Raw genomic sequence first — 3,150 nt, 5'->3', positions numbered from 1 at the left:
TTAGGGACAGTGGATTTTCTCTCCCACAAGCACTTTACAAATGTTCAGGTTCTGTGAGAGAAATCTCTGTTGCTGTCCAAGCCATGCCTTTTGCCTCTGTGGGTACCTGCAGCTTGGCAGCTCCAGCTGGGCAGCAGCACTGCCAACCTGCACGACAGAATCTTGCATACTTTCAGCTACTTCTCCATTATTTGCACATAAAGTTAATAACTGACTCAAGAGTTCATCTACAAATACATATTTAGGGCTGCTCTTGGTAAATTTTTCCCCTCTCAGCCACAAAGCTTTTGTTTTCTGCTATTTCCTTCCTCTATTTTCCCTTGACCCTAATCCACTGTAACATTAACATGTTAGTTTTGAAACAGCCAATGTATTCTCAGTCTCTTCTTCTCCCTTACCTGCTGATTATTTCTCTTTTTTTTCTCTCTATCCTTTATACTTTTGCTGTTTGCAAAAACCAGCTTTTCTCCTCCCCCTCCCTCTTCACAGCTCCCACCATCTGTCTCTCTACAAATACAAAGCTTTAGGGGAAATGATTCACTAGGCTGGTAGCTCATTACTCACACTCTCCCCATCATGGTTTCTGTCCTTGTAGAATGCTCTAACTAATGTAAAGATCAATGAATCCCAGGAATTGTTATTTGATTTTAAAAAAAAAGCCCCAGCAGTTAAATAGATTGGGCTCTTTGTACTTCCTAAACACCAAAGCATAGTTTTTCTTCCTCACTCTGCTTACACTGTTTTTCAGAAAAGGATCGTTGAAACAGAAGAATAGAAATAATCACTGGACCATTTAATGTAACCTTGTGTATCACGTGGTGCAGGAGTTACTTAATGAAATTCCCTGGCCCAAACCAAGCAAATCTGTGGTAAATCTAGAGCACATATTTTCGGATGACAGCCAAAATGATGAAAGGAATTTACTACCCAGCCTCGCTAATCATTTTGAATGCTTAACTGGGCTCCCTAATATGCTGCTTTGCAAGCAGCAAAACTCCCTACACATTTCTCCAGCCTTGCCCAGGCTGTGCACCTGAAAAAACCTCCCAGCACCCTGCCAGCCCTGTCCAAGGGCAGGGTGGCCAACTGTGCCTGCTGTGAGTGCTGGATGGCCAGCTGCCCTCCTCTGGGAAGAGACCTCTGCAGGCCAGAACCTCTGCTGCCTCTCCCTTCAAAGCATGCAGGTTTGGGGCTTGCTCTTTGCTCAGGTAATTATTACCATGAAACCCTGTAGGCACTTAGTATCTTTGAGCTCTCCCTGTTAAATGTGGCAGAAATTTGGCTAATGGGCGCAGAAGCCATTTCAGACAGACTAGTTCACAGTGTTAAAATGTTTCAGATACCTTAAAATACCAGAGTCAGCCATACTGAGTTGGCAGATGTGCCACAGCCTTTCAGGAGATTTGCTCAACATAGAGGCTGAGCTCCATGCTCAGGGTACTCCAGGTAACTCAAAATGGTGATGGTCAGGTATGCACATTCCACTCCTTTTGTCTTCATTTTGTTGACCATTTGAGATGGATTTCTGTCATGACTTTAGGCTTCTCACCGTATACTAAAAAGTTATTTTCTTAATTGGAAGCTTAGTTTTTCAATTTATCACATGAAAAACAGACCTTCCTTCCCTGCATGCAAGTAGATGCCAAGAAGTACCACCACCTAACAGTTTTATAGTGCTTTGTCAGGAAGCTGCTGGCATGGCAGGTATATTAGCCTATTTCAGTTGTTGAGCTTCCCTTTTGAAATTGGAGTTGTAAGAAGCACAGACAATACTACAATCAAAATTATAGGAGTTGGCAACACTGAATGCACCCTTCTACCAGTTCCCTTAAATGGCTTCCTTTATGCTAAAGGAAGGTCTGAGTTTAAATTTCTCCTTCATAAGCACCACAAGGCACGTCCTGCATCAACACACCATACTGGCATCACCTTTGTGGAAAGCTAATTAAATAATTTGGATACTGTAAGAGGAATATAAACTTCTGGGCTAATTTACTTTTCAGACTACCAAATGCATGTACTTTTTTATAAAGCTGTGTTTGGGTCATTTTGTGACAAATAATAAAGCTGAGGAGGATCTTGGTGAGAGCCTGCATTGAGTAGGCATGAAGCACTCTGGTGTCAGAGCAAGACATTATTGTGTGACTGCTCTAAAGAATAAGGGCTGCAGAATTTCAAGCCAATTGTCCACTGTTACCTCAGTAAGGTTAAGGCTGTTTAAAAAACAAAGACTCCTCACCAAAGTCATGGTTATGTGCTCTGTAAAAAAATGTTCAAATTTTAGCAGACGTGATGTTGTTGAGCCTTCCCGGTTGCCAACACCCCATGGCTCTCCATCTTTGATTATTTTATTGTTCTACACTGCATACAAGTTGTAGGAGTCAATGTTCTTTCTCTTAACAATTGATGGCTTTCCAAGTGCCAACTGTCCTTTGACATGGTCTGTTTTAAATAAGGGCTGAAGAGCACTAATGAACCTAAAGGGCTGCTACAAAAAATACTGCAGTGTTCCATGGCACTGACAGCACACACGTAGTCATGCATTTAGGTCTCCTGTTCTGGACTATTGCTGCAACATGCTGCAGGTGTGAGGGACCCAGCTGTAAGGAAAGGGAACTCCAGAGATTTCAGATCTGAAAGTCCTCTAATTGAAGACAAGTGTCTTTATGCAAGACAGGCTAAGGAAAACTTGCGTTATCCAACCCATTTCTCCCTTGTTCCCAGCAATAATAAAAGCAGACACAATATATAAGGTGCCTTAAAAAGGCAAATATTTAATAGTGTATATACAAATTAATGGTTTGATAATGCTATACAAGGCAGGAATATCTTTAAAGAAACCCTGAGCAAAAAGGAGAATGTAATTTTTATTTTACTCTTATTGCAGCATTATTTCTGGTATTTGTTTGCTATTATGACTAATAAAGGAATATGTTAAAAACAGATGTTAAAATAAAACTGGGCATTCTTTCCATTTGCAGCTTATTTAAAAATCTAAAGAAAAGAGTTCTGCCCCATCAGCTTTGGAAATAGTTGTTTAACATGGGAGAGAACAAGCTGAGCCTGCGTAACCCAAGACAACCAATTCCTTTAGCAGAAAGTGTCTTCTGTCATCAAAAAGAGCCATCTGGAAGAGCGTTGGCTCCGTGC

This window comes from Manacus candei, unplaced genomic scaffold (assembly GCF_025592945.1).
Source record: "Manacus candei isolate 608988 ecotype Guabito, Panama unplaced genomic scaffold, ASM2559294v1 h1tg000034l, whole genome shotgun sequence".
Taxonomy (NCBI): Eukaryota; Metazoa; Chordata; class Aves; order Passeriformes; family Pipridae; genus Manacus; species Manacus candei.
Note: the sequence above shows the minus strand (reverse complement) of the source record.